Source organism: Akebia trifoliata, chromosome 10 (assembly GCF_017979445.1).
Source record: "Akebia trifoliata isolate Shusen 1 chromosome 10, ASM1797944v1, whole genome shotgun sequence".
In the NCBI taxonomy this organism is placed as follows: domain Eukaryota; kingdom Viridiplantae; phylum Streptophyta; class Magnoliopsida; order Ranunculales; family Lardizabalaceae; genus Akebia; species Akebia trifoliata.
Genome location: NC_141384.1, coordinates 17569249 through 17586124, shown reverse-complemented (window position 1 = coordinate 17586124; position 16876 = coordinate 17569249). Strand labels below are relative to the sequence as shown.

Sequence of the window (16876 nt, the reverse complement as noted above, 5' to 3'; positions counted from 1 at the left end):
ATGAAAATTATGAAATTACCGTTTTGCCCCCGGAGAGGACTATTCACGTTTCAAGTCGGTTTTTAATGTTCTAGGATGTTTTAGAATCGATTTTTCGTAAGGAATTCAATGAAAATATTAGTTTATGTCATTTATGAAATTTTTTGTGTGAAATGGTCATGAACTTTATGAGGGGCATTTTCATAATTTTGTCGAATTCTGTTAAAATTAGTGAAATGATTTATTTGGTTTCGATTTGTTATTTTATGTGTTTTAATGAGTTTTCCTAAGCATAATGTAGGCTCTAGGATTGTTTTGATGTTAGGAGTATTTTGGTAATTTGATCAATTTTTAGTGATTTTTATCGTGAAGCTTCTTTTTGGTCTACAAAATGATGATTTCTATGTTTCTGGGGTCATATTTTCCTAGCATAGCGTGGTTTCTAAGGTTTTGTCAATTCGAGATACCTCATCCGGATTTCTAAAATATTTCTGGTAACGAAATAAAGCAATGGAATACACATCCATCATTGGGAATCATTACGATCGGGTTGACGAGTTGATCAATCAGGCGGATGCAAAAATGGGGTGTCTATAGCTATCTAACCCACTTCATTTCATTTTGTCAATTTCAATTTTACCTTTGCATGTATATGTTGAAATATTGAGGACAATATAATATTTAAGTTTGGGGGTGTATGGGTCGGATTTCCACTTATTATTTTTTTCTTTCATTTAAAAAAAAAATTAGTTGGTGACTTTGTTGTATTTTGCTCAAAATCGTAGCTTGTATCTTTAAGCACTTGGTCAAAAATATTTAATTAGTCTTTCATTGGAAGCTATGATCTGGAGTTCCCATTTGTGTTTTTCTTAGGCAAAAGTTAGAGCAAAGTTATCTTTTGGTTTATAGTCACTTCTAATAAGGTTACGAAGAGTCTAGATTATATTAAGAGAGCTTGTTACCTTCTTTCTACCTAGAGTTTAAGGAAAAACTAGGTTTGATGAACTTTGACTTCCTTGTTCAATTGGTTGACTGATTAAAAGAAAAATAGAACTGGGTTGTATACACCTTATACAGCAACCATTGAATTAGACTGGGTACCTTGAAAAGGACTGCCTACTTTTCTTAGAAAAAGAGTGAAGAAGTAATAGAAAGAAAAAAAAGAGACCTTTCAAAAAAAAAATTCAAAGATCCAAAAGTTTATGTAAAGTTTTAGTAGGTTGAAAGCTATCAAGTGTAAAAATGTGAGTATACTGGAATATCACAAATAAAGCCCCTTAGAGGTATTAAAGTGAATATCCACACTTCTCACTACCCCAGACATGATGATAAGTTTAGAATTAAACCCTAAGTTACTCTAATTATTCTTGAGTAGTTAGAAGGTTGAAACTCATTCTAGGAAATCGAATATCTTAAATTTCTGAGTTAGAATCACTATCGCTCAAAGGTCAATTTAAGTTTAAGTTTTGTCGTAGAAAAATAAGGGTTGGGACTCTATACCAAGCAGTACTTCCAATTGATTGACAAAAAAAAATATACTTGTGCTTTTCAATATAAGTTTTGATTTTGACTATTTTTACTTCAAAGTTATTTTCAAAATTTGTGGGTATATTTTCTACAAACCCTTACGAGTCAAACTCGTCCACTAGGGGTAACCTAGCGGTTCAAGGGCTTGCTGCATTTGCTAAATGCAATCGAGGTGCTTGCGAAAGTGACAATTTTATTTTCTAGGGACTAGAAAAAGGTAAGTTTGGGGGTGTGATGAGTGTCTCCAAACACTCAATTATACGCACATTTTCTGGATATTTATCTTGATTTTATACCTATTTCTCTATATTAAGGTAATAATCATGATAAGTCTCAAAACACCATGTTGCATGTTAATTAGGCTTAATTATATATAAATAAATTTATTTACTGGATAAATATAATTACGTGTGTTTCTTGTGTAGGAAATCAACATTTTGGAATCAAAATCTCAAGATAAAAGCATTTGGGCCCACTTTGGAATGCCCTAATCCTTAACTCATATTCTCATCTTTTGTTTTTTTGTGCAAAGAAAAGTGGAGGCTACTTTTAGACTCTTCTACACACATTTTTCTCTATAAATAGAACCTCAAACTCTAGAGAAAGGGTCCCATCTTGGTTTTCTTATCTAAGACTCCTTAGCCTATTCTCTTATTTTTTATATTTTCATTTTCTAGTTATTTTCTTTTGGCTAAATAGTTTTGTAAGAAGTAGAAGGAGAAGAAGTTGTAAGTTTCTCCATGAAATAAAGAAAAGTTATTTCATCTCTTATCTTCTCTTTCTTGCAATGACATTAGGCTAGGTTCCCCTTCATTGGAGAGTGGAAAAGCCTAGAGTAATTTATTATGTTATTTCTAATTTCATGCATTTCTTTTATTTAAAATGCTTATGAGTTCTCTTTAAGAACTCATTAAAACACATGACCATTTCACACCCAAAATACCCCTAACATCAAAACAATCCTAGAGCCTACATTACGCTTAGGAAAACTCATTAAAACACATAAAATAACAAATCGAAACCAAATAAATCATTTCACTAATTTTAACAGAATTCGACAAAATTACGAAAATGCCCCTCATAAAGTTCATGACCATTTCACACAAAAAATTTCATAAATGACATAAACTAATATTTTCATTGAATTCCTTATGAAAAATCGATTCTAAAACATCCTAAAACATTAAAAATCGACTTGAAACGTGAAAAGTCCTCTCCGGGGGTAAAACGGTAATTTCATAATTTTTATAATTAAAAATGTCGAAATTAATAAATAAAATATTAAATAATTAAAGTGAAACATTGATGAAATTAATTTAAAATTTTGAATTAAAAAATCGATCAATCGGGCTTTCAAGTAAAATTGTTGAGAGTTTGTGGGATATTTCTTTAAGAACCCCTCCATTTAGGGGTCCAAAGAATTAAAGAAATAATGGAGGAGGGGTCTCCAAAAATTAAAAGTAAATCAAGCAAGACTAAAGTCAAGGTATTAAATTCAATCAAGTGAGACTAAAGTCAAAATTAAAGTCAATTAAGCAAGACCGAAGTCAAAATATTAAAAGTCAATCAATTAAGACTAAAGTCAAAATATTAAAAGTCAATCAAATAAGACCAAAAGTCATAATAGAATTCTAATTAAATAATAACTCTATCTAATAGAGTTCTAACTAAAAAATAATTCTACCTAAAACAATTCTAATTAAAACACAATTCTACTTAAAACAAGTCTAACTAAAACACAACTCTAATTAAAAGAACTCTAATTAAATACTAACTCTATCCAAATCAACCCTTAAAAAATTCTATAAATAGAGGTACTCACACCCTATTTTCGTATCAAATCATAAACCCTAAGAAAAGTAGGTCTAGAAGCCCCCCTAGCCTCCCATAAACCCTAGTTTTGGAGCCCCAACTCCTTACCTAACATCCCTCCTTCGATTTTAGCCTATAGAACACTCAAAAGCCTTCCAAAAATATCCTAAAATCCGCAACAAACTTGAAGAGTTCAGATCCAAAAATAAGGAGATACCTTGCCTTGGAGATCCGAAATAAAATCCGGAGACAGAACGAAGCAAGGGAGTACGGTACAAAGAGCTATTTTTGTCAGATCTAAGGGAATAAAGTTTGCTATCGGTAAGGTATAAATTTTTTTTTTATTTTTCTCTAGATTTTTAGCAATGTAATTTACTTGGGAAGTTAGTAGAGACCGACTTTGGTCGGGCGGGGTTGGTACCTAACACCTTCCAACCTCGTAACATGATCCCCGAATTCAAATTTTCTGTGGTAGATTAGTTCTTTTTATCCATGTTAGAGTCAGTTTGGCTCCTAGACCACAATAACTAGGTGGCGACTCCCAAACCTCAAGGGTCAAAAGCGGATCCGCACACCCCGCGGATCAAGGGCGCTTTCAGTGGCGACTCCGCTGGGGACTTTTGAGGATCAGACTTGAAAAACCCCAAGTTTGGGAATATTGTCATTTAGACCTAGGTTTTTTATTATTATGTTTGTTTTTAGATTATTTAGTTCGATTATTTGTTATGACTATTGCGCTCTCTCGACGTTGTTTGGATTAATTGCTATGACTTGTTTAAGGGACATTTGGGATAACCCAAAATAAGGCATGATATCGAGAAGTTAAGGGCATGAGAATGGTTGATAGCATATTGTTATTTATTGGGAGATCTTATTCTTTACATATTATCCTCTATTGATTCAATTTGAATATTTCTATTTGGCACGTAATTTTCTTATGATTCAATCGAGGGTTATTTAGAATGACCCTAAATAGATAAAGAGATTTAATTAAGGATGGAGTGATGACTAATGGATCTTGAAGTTTTTATTTTTTTATTTTTTTATTTTTTTTTAGGGTTCTATCTTTGAGTATTTTTCAAAAAAAAAAAAAAAAAAATTTTATGGGTGTGCGATGTACAATTCGACAACATTTTTTATTTGTTTTTTTTAAATAAAAAAATAAATAAAATAAATATAAAAAAAATTTCAGCATGCTGTCCATTGACAGCAGGAAAGAATTAATGAAAATTCTTTTAAGGTTCTGTCAATAGGTGCTGGTGCACTTGGTGTGCGAAAAATAAGTTGCTGCTTTTTTTTGTTTACACCACCAAAACATGATGATGTGTTTGGTGTGCCAAAAACAAAACGGCTTCTTTAAAAATGTACACATTATCTCCTTCATGGTTTTTATACCCAGCTCCATCGTCATATCTAGCAGAGATTTGGAAAACCTCTCAGTCCGATCGATTTTCACCCATAAATTTGATCGGCTTTTGATTGTGAGTGAAATTTAAGATATCAATCGAAAAAAAAAATCCTTTTGATTTGTTTCGATATCTTCGCGAAAATCTGATTCGCGGGTTTCAAATCTGAACCAAGAACTGTGTTGTGTTTCTATTAACATGAAATTTGGCAATCGGTAATAGAAGTGAACAAAAACCGTGGCCAATAGATTAGGTTCCATGAGTTTTTTTTACGTCAATCTCGAGCTTTAACAGAACGTTAATGGTGGTTGTTTTTCTGTGTGGAGAAGAGGCAGTAAAGAGACGTTTTTTTATTTCTGTTTCTTGTTCACCTATGCTGAAAATGGTAGCAAAGAGAGAGGGCGTCTCTCTCTCTCTCTTTCTTTCTCTCTCTCTCTCTACTCCCATCTGTTAAAGGAAAACTATTATGGAGTTAGGGGCAGGTATTGGTTGTTTCACTGGTGAGTTAGCTAAAGAGGCTGGTGAAGTTCTAGCTTTGGACTTCGTTGAGAGTGTGATAAAGAAAAATGAAATCATCAATGATTATTTTAAGAATGTCAAGTTTATGTGTGCTGCCATAACGTCTCCCAACCTGAAGATTGCCTCTAAATCCATCGATTTGATATTCTCGAATTGGCTACTAATGTATCTGTCAGATAAGGAGGTTGAGAATCTGATCGAGAGTATGGTTAAATGGTTAAAGGTAGGAGGGTATATTTTCTTTAGAGAATCTTGTTTTCATCAATCTGGTAATTGCAAGCGAAGAAACAATGCAACACACTACCGAGAACCAAGTTTTTATACCAAGGTTTACTGCAGGTCTTTAAGGACTATCTTATGCATGATGGGGTTGGAAACTCCTTTGAGCTCTGATGTGAACCTTCTTGGATTAAGACCTTCTCTTGATGATCTCTTCTAGGAATCCTTTTATTTGAAGGCTTCGAACGTTCTAGACTATTTTAAAACAAATTAAAATGTTGATCGGACTAAAACCCCAAGGAAACTAAGTCCTTGAAACCTCAATCTAATGACACCACAAGGATTGATCACTTCCTTGATAAGTCAAAGATTCATGTCTTTTCTTCAAGAACTCGAATGAAAACTCATAAAGAACCCATAAAGAAAATATGAAACAAAACTAAAGTTTTCTTTGAATAAACTTCAAAATCTCATAAGATGTAAATTATCAATTGTGTCCTAATTACAAGATGAGGTGCCCTTTTATAGACAAATTAGATCAAGATTGGTTCTAATTAGTCCTTAGGAAATAAAGATCAAAACTAAGGACAATTAGGATATAAAATTCTCAATTAACCCTCGCATCTCACTTGATCTTCCAAATTGATCCCTTGCATAAAAAGATAGTTGACCATCCTTGGGAAAGCTTTGATATCTCCAATTTAAGTCTTAGAATCTTCTAGAACGGCCTCCTTATATTGTAATTCCACAATCAAGCCTTGTAATACTTGTAAAGCCTCTTCCAACCTCTTTGTCCTTGACCTAGCCAATTTCTTGCAATGGTTTTTGAGAAGACTTGGGAATATCAATCCGATCTCTATTATTCTCCCCTTCTTCGAAAAGATTCGTCCTCGAATCACCTACATCAAACAAAGATAAATCAGTAATATTAAAAATTACACTAACATTACCATAGTTGTTTGGGAAATCTAATTTGTAGGTGTTATCGTTGATTCGCTCCAAAACTAGAAATGATCCATATTTTCTAGGTTGCAATTTTGACTTCCTTTGTGAAGGGAGCTTCTCCTTACGTAAGTGAACCCAAACCCAATCTCCAAGTTGGAAGACAACTTTTAAATGCTCCTTATTGGCTTGCTTATCATATTGATCATTCCTCCTGTCAATGTTGGCCTGTATTCTGACATGTAAATATTTCACAAGATCTGTTTTTTCCTTATCATCAAAATTAACATGCTCATTAGTAGGCAAAGGAAAAATATCCATAGGTGTTAAAGAATTAAAATCAGAAATAATATTAAAAGGAGAAAATGAAGTAGTAGAATGAATAATCCTATTATATGCAAACTCAATATGTTGTAGTAGAAGTTTAGTTCCTAATTTATTCCATAAAGTATGCAAAAAATAACGTAGAATTTTAACATCTTTATCACAAACAATTGACTTAGGCAACCCATGCAATCGCATTACTTCCTTAAAGAACAAATCAGCAATATGTGTTGCGTCGTTGATTTTAAAACATACAATAAAATGGGTCATTTTACTAAACCTATCAACAACAACTAATATACTTTCCTGGTGTATAAGTACTAATACTTGTTGTCTTGCCATCATTACACTTTTAACCTCATGTTTTCAGCAACTACACTCAGTATTTTATTTTCCTCTCCATGTTGTTCACTTTGCTCTACTTTTTGCTCACACACCTTTGTTTTTCTCTCTTTTTGCACTCACTTGCTATCCTGACCTGGTCCTCATAAGCTTGCAAAGGTTTGAGAGGGGCCAATACAATTTTCCGATTGTTCATTACAAAAGAATATCGATTTTTGTACCCATCATGTGAAACTCTCCTATCAAATTGCCATGGTCGACTACGCAATATATGACCAGCATGCATTGGTACCACATCACAAAGAACCTCATCTGTATACTTTCCAATTGAAAAAGGCACCTGAACTTGTTTGTTACTTTTACTTCTCCACAGTCATTCAGCCATTGTAACTTGTATGGTTTAGGATGTTTCTTCCATTTCAAATTCAACTTCTCTACCAACAAGGTACTAGCAACATTAGTACAACTTCCACTATCAATAATCAATGTACACACTTTATCCTTCACATGGCACCTTGTGTGAAATATATGCTCACGTTGCTCCTCATCTCCCTCATCCCCCTCATCCTTAGGCTGTATACTCAGAGCTCTCCTAGTAATAAGTAAATCACCATACACAGGTTCTTCCACTTCTTCATCAAAACAGTTCTCTAATGGTGGCATTTCGTTGTCACTCGAGCTAGCACTTTCAATCTCTCCATTTGCCTGTACAACCATAACCCTTTTGTTTGGGCATCCAGAAGCAATATGTCCAAATCATTGACACCTAAAACACTTAATTTCTCGTGACTTAGTAAAAGGCTTTGTTTAAGGTTTATCATTAGGAACAGAAAAATAATTCTTCAACCTTGCTTCTTCTTTTGGTTTGAAAGGAATTTGGTTGTCTTTCCAATTTGGTCTCCACGGACTATTGAAAGATGATCCAGAGCTGAAACTTCTAGACTTGATTTGCTTTTCCACTTTAATGGTTTTGTGCAGTAACTCTTCCATCTCCACATAATGGTGCAACTCAACCACATCAGCAATCTCTTTGTTCAATCCGGCAATGAATCTAGCCATGGTTGCTTCTCTATCTTCCTCTATGCTTGCTCTAATCATGGCAATCTCCATTTCTTTATAATAATCCTCTACACTCATGGATCCTTGAACCAACCCTTGCAATTTGATATACAAATCTTGATAGTAATGGCTAGGAATAAATCTTTTACGCATCACTGACTTCATCTCATCCCATGATCGAATAGGTCTCTCACCATTTCTGCGCCTATTGATCACCAATTGATCCCACCATATACTAGCATAGTTTGTAAATTTCACGGCGGCTAGCTTTATTTTTTTATCCTCAGAATAATTATGACAATCAAAAACGTGCTCAACTTTTCTTTCCCACTCCAAATATAATTCAGGATCATTCTTTCCGTGAAAGGTCGGAATCGTCATCTTTATACTACCCAAATTGTTATCTTCTTTGAAATCTACTCTCTTATCCCGTCGATAATGTACTCTCTCCGTTTCGGAATGAATATATTCTTCTCCGTCGAACTCATGTCTTCGATATGGTTTAGATTCATTAGAGGATTCTATATTGTCCAACCTTGAATTCAACAATTTAAATTGGTCATGAACGGCCTTAATGAATAATTTTAGGTCGGTCTCATGTGATTCTCCTCCTTCCTTACTCATGGTTGAAACCCTGTAAGTTAAAATAAACGAAAACAACAAAAGAATGCAATAATCTTGTAAGTCCCGGAAAGTGATGAAAACGATGGAATTGGAGGTCGAAACGGTATGGAACAAGACTATGCCTTGTTTAACTTGTAGATCTTGAAAAGAGCTTCGATTTGATATGCACTAATAGTCGTTCCGATACCCGGATCAAAAGTTATGGCCGTTTGAAGTTAGCAACTCCAATTTTATCAATTTTCAGCAACTACAAACAGCGAATAGCCATCCCTTTTTTTTTTTCTTTCTTTCTTTCTTTGAAGATAGAACAATTTTTAAAATGAACCAAGAATTCAATTCAGCAAGTAAGGTTGAGAAGCAAATATATATATATATGTATATCTAGACACGTTGTAGTAGAAAAATCAGCAAAAACAATAAGTGTTTTTGTGTGTAATACATCGAAGAAAGGAAAATTCAACAATTTCAATACACATGTTGTACAGCAACGTTTATATTCAGCACATATCTGTATGAATTTGACGAGAATATTCAGCAACTTTGACGATGGAATAGGTGTACAAATTCTATTCAAGAACAACGTAAATTCTGGATAATGTTTTACTATCGAAGGTCGATGAACAACACAAAACAGCAGCAACAAGTTAATCGCCTAAAGAATTCCTGAAATCAAAATTCGATGAACCCTCCTTTTTTTTTTTTTTTTTTTTAAGCAAATAGAAACATGAAATCGTTATTGGCTGTCAATTTTCAGCAAGATATAACGAGGAGTAAGAACCAAAAGGAATAATAAATCAGCCAAGAACAAAGTTTAAATAGCCCACAATGCAACCTGACTTGAACAACTTGTTAATGGAGTTGAAAATTAGAAATCAGAAAAAAAAAATTCAGAATTTGAAAATAATCTCATGTCTTACATTCTATTTGAAATTCAGCGAGGAACTCATGTAACATTGTCTCTTGATCAATCAAGAATTTCAGCAAGAAAACAACAAGAAATGTTGTGACTATTATGGTTGTGTTTCAGCAATAAAATAAACTTTTTTTTTCTTCTGAAATTTCCAGTTAAACCTTCCTTCAAGAATTCAAGATGAGGTGCTGAACCTTCCTTCAAGAATTCAAGATTACCAATCGTTTGTTTTTTTTTTTTTTTTTTTTTTTCAAGTCGTATTGGAGGACAACCAAATCTTCAAAGAATTTTTCTTAAGTTTTGATCTTCGGCAGATCGTTAAGTCAAATGAACATTACCCCAAATCTGCAATTAGATCTATTAGAATTTGATGATACCAAAAGATTCCAAATGATTCTAGCAGTTCATTTGTTATTCATTTGAATATTCATTAAAAGAACACAAGAACCAGAAATTATAAATATAAATTGGTAATTTGTATTTTAACAAATATAGATCGTTAATACATGATCGGTTACCATTTCAATGGTATGTTGATATTCGATAAAAAAAATATCAAAAGATAAGAACGAAAATTCAATGAATGTTCATGTTTTTCCAATCAAGAACGTATCAAGAATGATTTTTAGAATGAGAAAAACCTGATTTCTAGCCACCGTTGGCTTTGAATTGATTTGAAATTTTGTTGGGGAGCAAATTCTACCACGTTTGATCTCCAATTCAAATGTCACCCGAACCAAATCTTCGAAGGATTACTTCATTCTTGATGTATTTTCCAGCAATCTTGATGTATTTTCCAGCAATCTTGATGCTCTGATACCAAATGATGTGAACCTTCTTGGATTAAGACCTTCTCTTGATGATATCTTCTAGGAATCCTTTTATTCGAAGGCTTCGAACATTCTAGACTATTTTAAAACAAATTAAAATGTTGATCGGACTAAAACCCCAAGGAAACTAAGTCCTTGAAACCTCAATCTAATGACACCACAAGGATTGATCACTTCCTTGATAAGTCGAAGATTCATGTCTTTTCTTCAAGAACTCAAATGAAAACTCATAAAGAACCCATAAAGAAAACATGAAACAAAACTAAAGTTTTCTTTGAATAAACTTCAAAATCTCATAAGATGTAAATTATCAATTGTGTCCTAATTACAAGATGAGGTGCCCTTTTATAGACAAATTAGATCAAGATTGGTTCTAATTAGTCCTTAGGAAATAAAGACCAAAACTAAGGACAATTAGGATATAAAATTCTCAATTAACCCTCGTATCTCACTTGATCTTCCAAATTGATCCCTTGCATAAAAAGATAGTTGACCATCCTTGGGAAAGTTTTGATATCTCCAATTTAAGTCTTAGAATCTTCTAGAATGGCCTCCTTATATTGTAATTCCACAATCAAGCCTTGTGATGCTTATAAAGCCTCTTCCAACCTCTTTGTCCTTGACCTAGCCAATTCCTTGCAATAGTTTTTGAGAAGACTTGGGAATATCAACCCGATCTCTATTAAGCTCTCTCTTATTAATTGCAAGTGTATTAGAGCTTATGTAAAGAATAAAAAGAACCAAAATCAGATTTGCTGGCTATGGAAAAAAGTTAGTTCGCAGGGACATAAGGGGTTTCAAGAATTCTTGGATAACGTACAGTACAAATGTAGTGGAATATTGCGCCATGAACGTGTATTTGGAGAAGGTTTTGTGGCATTGGCGGAGGTGACTTCTACATGGCTGAAAAGTTGGATGTTGAGGTTGTCGGGATTGATCTGTCCGTGAACATGGTTTCTCTTGCTCTTGAATGTGCCATTGGGCACCAACGTTCAGTTGCATTTGAGGTTGCCGACTGTACCAAGAAGACTTATCCTGATAACACATTCGATGTGATCTATAGCCGTGACACTATTCTCCACATACAAGACTAACCTGCATTATCTAAAACCTTCTTCAAGTGGTTGAAACCAGGATGTAAAGTTCTTATAAGTGATCACTGCAAAAGAGTTGAATCTCCATCAAGTGAATTTAAGGAGTATATTACGCAACGAGGTTATGATCTGCATGATGTAGATACATATGGTCAGACGCTTAAAGATGCTGGTTTTAATGAGGTTATAGCCGAAGATAGGACCGACCAGTTCTTGAAAGTTCTGCACAAGGAACTAGATGACATTGAGAAAGAAAAAGAGGAATTCATTTCTGACTTCTCTATAGAGGATTACAATGATATTTATTGTCAACGGTTGGAAGGCAAAGCTGGCCAGGAGTTCATCGGGTGAGCAGAGGTAGGGCTTGTTCATTGCCAAGAAAAAGTTATTTCTCTTATCTACTACTAAATAGCTAGCTAGTGCTCTCTTTCTCTCTCTCTTTCTCTCTCTCTCTCTCTCAATTCATTTCTCTAGCAGCAACATATAAAAAAAAAAAAAAGTTTTGAAGGTATTTTGTGGCAACAACTTATATAAAACATATAAGTGTTTACTTTATAAAATGTTTTATATAACAAATTTTGGATGGGGCTAGCCTAACTAACTTAGTAAGGCTTATTTGTTAATAAGAGTCGTTGAACTCATCGTGTGTCACTTGAAATCATCATCCAATGTCATAGGCTTATGAAAATCGAAATTTTAAGAACTTTCAAAAGAAAATCTTCAAGAAAATCACTAATTTTTATTTTTGATTTGAGATTTTGTAATCGTGCATTTTCAAAACATTGGATAAAAAAAATGTGAATTTTACATTTAAATCCAAACTTTTCTATTTAATCTAGAAATTTGTGACATTGGATTACCAATATGATAAAACACGTTGGTTTAATGACCCTTAGCTAAATTTGAGGCCTTATGAGTTATTTAAGTTAACCTATGTTCTCCAAAGGTTTGCCACGTATGTTTTTCAAAAAAAAAAAAAAACAAAAACAAAATGTGTTCATCGTTCCTTATCTCAATAAGTATCATTCTATCATCAATTCAAATATTTGGTGGAATCTTGATTTGTTTAGGGTCGCTCAAAGTGATCTTTGATCGGATCATAAAAAAAAAAGGGAATTTTGTGCCTCAATGATTAATTGATGATTGATATTATTTTGTGGTATCTTATTGCACTATTTTGATAGGTTGCTTGTACGATATTCCTGTCATATGCATGCCTTAATCTCGATCTTGATTGTTTTGGATAGTTATACTTTATGATCATAATTTTTCTAATATCCATATTTTAGTGATGTGATTGGGCCCATGGGCCAATTTGTTTGAAAAAACCCCGGGCACACCCCACCCTATTTTGCACACACCACATGCACGTTTACTGTTTTGCACACTTACACGTCCTATATAGCCAACGTGGTACTAGTACGTGGCCCGGTCTCTTCGGAGATGCGACGTTATTCATGAAAATCACAACTCCAGTCACGTACCTTAGGGTATATCAAATTGGGGGCATCAATACGGTCTGATCAGGTGATTCTGAGAAGTATATTGATGCACCCAGGCTGGAGCGACCTGGGCCTTTTACCCATTGTGAGCCACACAGTCACATGTCCTGATTGCCAACGTAGTACTAGTACGTGGTCGGTCCCCTTGTGGGATGCCAAACCATTTATGAAAGCTACAACTCTTGACTCGTACCCGTAGGTATAAAAGATAATCTAAGTATATCAACTGCACTTCTTGGTCAAAATCGGTGCCTAAGCAAGATCTTGCCCCGATATACCCTACTGTACGAGGGGAATAGACTACGTCTATTCTAGACGAGAGGTATTTAAGTGGGCCCTTGCTCAGCATTGTGCGCCACCTCTCAACTGAAAATCAAACTGGCTATTTTTGGCTTCAGAGAAGTGAATTGAGGTTTTAGATTATCACCTATACGGTATATCAAACCAAGTCACCACGTATCGAGAGGTATATAGGTGTGCTTGGGCAAGGGTGGCCAGATAAAAATGCATTGTACGTAGTAAGCTTAGAGTCTAGAAACCTTTCCTGTAGGTCACGACTCGAACTTGTCGTGGGTGTTCCCGGGTTGTTTATTGAATGGAACCTTTGGATTGATGAATGTATAGATCAGAGTGTATGATTGTCCCCAAGGATCAAAAATGTTATTTTTAAAAATTAAAATGGGTGCACCAACCCAACAAAAAATCCATTTTAAACTTGACCCAGTCCATCTCGATCCAACGATCATTATGGGCCGAGCCATTTGAATCAAAATGAAATTCAAACTTTTTTCTGATTCGGATTTTAAACCCATTTTAAAAGAAGAAAAATGTTTTCCAGAAGAAAAATATTTTTCAAAAGAGAAATGCTTTTCAAAAGTAAAATATTTTTCGGAATAATAAGATTTTTCAAAAGGAAATGCTTTCCCAAAAAGTTTTCTAAAAAAAAAAAAGGAAGAAAAATATTTTTCAGAAAAAAATGATTTACAAAAAATCTATTTTTGCATGAAAAATTATTGAAATATGTTTGTGAAAGTTGTTATTCAATGAAAACATTATTTGTCAATATTTTTCAAGAGTGCAATAAAATTATTTTTCTGAATAATCATTACATTAATGAATTGTTTAATGGATTGGTGCACAAAATTCAATAAAATCTCAGGGTTCATTTAAAATGTTATCAAGGGGGTGACACTGAAATTGGTTAAATTCACCTTCAAAGAGGTTTAAGGGTTATCATTGTGTCTAAGCTCAATCGTCCATCGTCTAGCTAGGGTTGTAAATCCGGTCAGTTAGAGTAAACGTCAATATCAAATCAACAGTCAGAAATGACCTCAAAATTTTTCAACATCGTCCAGTTGTTCTTTGAAGATCATAGTGCTTCAATCCTACCGGTTATGAGCAATATCTCAGTCCTTAGTCCTAATCAAACGTGGGTACTTGTCTTGAGTTTTCATGAGTCATTTGGGTTAGCTCGAGTCCTTTTTTCCAACAAGGTCATGTCTTCCTTAGATTGAGTCTACTCTTTCCTATTGAGTCAAGTTAGTTCATTGAGTCTATAGAGGTGTCTGTTGTCCCATCTGAAATTGATCGGATAAAGGAAATTTTTGAATACCTCGAGCGCATTAACGAATTAACTAATAATTTGATAGATTTCGTTTCTGAACAAGAAGATAAGAGTCGGGCTCAACCTTTAATCAAGAAAGGAAAGGTATTTGACCTCGAAACAAAAAATAATTCCTAAAGAGATTCAAATAGAAACCATCTTATCCCTAAAGGAACACGAGGGGATAATGAATTTACTCAGAAATTTCAAAAAACTTGTTCGTGTGATCATATGATGGTATGTTACGTACAAGCTTGGGTGTTGTTCAACACGGAATAGATACTCGTCTATATCGATGGAATCAAAGAAGATGTTATAAAATGTATCAGCACTATCCTTACTACATCTTGAGTTTCAAATCACATATTATGAGTCGATATGGGGGTACCTTTTGAACTGATCTCTGATAATGGGTCGTACTTCAAAGCATATATCATTACTCTATGTTTAAAGTTGAAGATCCGAAAGCACAAATCATCTCCTTACCGACCTCAAACTAACGGAGCAGTCGAAGCAGCTAATAAGAATATTAAGACTATCCTCAGAAAAATGTGTCAATCACATCGAGATTGGTCAGAAAAACTGTAATTTGCATTATGGGCATATCGAACCTCAATTCGATCCTCCACTGGAGCTACTCCCTACTCCTTAGTGTATGGCATGGAAGCAGTCTTGCCAGTTGAAATGGAGATTCCATCTCTCAGGATTTTGTTAGAAAGTCAGTTGTCAAAAGCAGATTGGGTTCGCCAACGGTATGAAGAATTGAATTTGATCGAAGAAAAACGACTAAGAGCATTGTACCACGTGCAAGCTTATCAAAGAAGAGTCGCCCGTGCGTTTGACAAGAAAATCAAGGCCCGTCACTTACAAGTCGGGGATTTAGTACTCAAAGAGAACAGGGCACCTATTTTTGATCCCAGGGGAAAGTTCAAACCAAATTGGGAGGTCCGTTCATCGTCAAAGAAATATTACCAGGAAAAGCTGTCAGACTTCAAGATCATGATGGAATCGAATTACCAGAACCAACCAACCTTGACCAAATCAAACGGTACTACATTTAAGGAGGCCATCTTTGGCCGAATCAATTTCCCTGCTACCCAGTTCATTATCTCCTTTCTCAGCCCTTTGCAGCCTTTTCAAAAAAAATGATGGCTTTTTCTTTCTCAGCCCGATAACCTAACCTAGCGGAGGGAAAATCCGAACTATGTTTTGGTTTGATCCCAAAAATTTGGGGTACGTAGGCAACCTGAGAAGTTACTTCAGGCCCGACCACATCAAAATAAAAAAATAGATTCCCCGATAAAAAAAATCTAAAAAGAAAAGAAAAAGAAATATCTTCAAAATGGGGAAGAAAATTCAAAGTAAAAAAATTCCACACAAGGGGCATTCGGGTTTTTGAGCCTCAAAATCCCTTTCTTTTTATACCCAGTCCTAAGCTTACCCATGAAAGTCCTCCTAAGTACCGTGCGAAAAGTCAAGGAATATAGCAAAGCATGATCAGACAGCAACTCTAGAAAATCAGAAGTTAAAAAAAAAAAAAAATGATGAAGCCTGCTAAGTTGAAAATCCGAAAAGAGCGACTTAGGCAAAAATTAAGGCATACTCGCAAGGTTGAAAATCTGAAAGGACAACTTTGGAAACAATCAGAGTCAAAAAAAAAAAGAGCTCGCTAGATTGAAAACCTAAAAAGGTGGTCTAGGCAAAATCTAGAGCAAGCTCGATAGATTGAAAATTTGAAAAGGCGATCTAGGCAAAAGTTAGAGCAACAAAGAAAAACAGAAGAAAATCCCAAACTGAGAGCGGTCCAAGCTGAAATATTAGAAGTCCGAATAATCAAGGTCAATACTTAGCTTAAACCAAGCATAGATTCAGATGCCACAAGTATCTTGTCTATGATCGATCTGAAAATTCTTACTTCCCCAAGTGAACCAATGGAGATAAGGGTGAATTCTATGATGAGTCTCAAAAAGAAATATTTTGTTCGCTTGAGCCTAACTGAAAATCTTCAATAAAATTAATCAAAATAAAAGTTGGATCTTTATTGCGCTTGTGGTAATCAAATATTTCAAACCTTCATACAATGGGCATTTTCTTTAGTGTAATTTTTTAAAATTTTTGCATTATGTGTTCAATTATCTTCAATGCCATGTTCATTGTCAAACTAGGGGCATTTTGTTTTTGAGT

At 34.4% G+C, this 16876-nt stretch overlaps 1 pseudogene; it reads left to right on the top strand.

The window, feature by feature from the left end:
* The first annotated feature begins 5190 nt into the window (after positions 1 to 5190).
* Positions 5191 to 11999, top strand: LOC147393205 (phosphoethanolamine N-methyltransferase 2 pseudogene; annotated as a pseudogene).
* Positions 12000 to 16876: the final 4877 nt, after the last annotated feature.